Source organism: Sinocyclocheilus rhinocerous, unplaced genomic scaffold (assembly GCF_001515625.1).
Source record: "Sinocyclocheilus rhinocerous isolate Xijiao unplaced genomic scaffold, SAMN03320098_v1.1 scaffold2637, whole genome shotgun sequence".
Lineage (NCBI taxonomy): Eukaryota > Metazoa > Chordata > Actinopteri > Cypriniformes > Cyprinidae > Sinocyclocheilus > Sinocyclocheilus rhinocerous.
The window spans coordinates 1-203 of NW_015641805.1; positions in this window are offsets into that span (position 1 = coordinate 1).

Below are 203 nucleotides of genomic sequence, written 5' to 3' on the forward strand. Positions count from 1 at the left end.
AAACAATGTCATGTAATGTCACATTTACCTCAGAAAAACATATTCGGTCTCCATAAACTCATTAGTCAGATAGAAAAATAAACTGTAGAGAGGGGCATTTTGCTAAATATATGCATCATATAAAATATTCATTATAAATATTACTGTTCTTCAATGTTTAATTTATGTTTGAATAAATCCATCAAGTTTTTATGACAGCCACC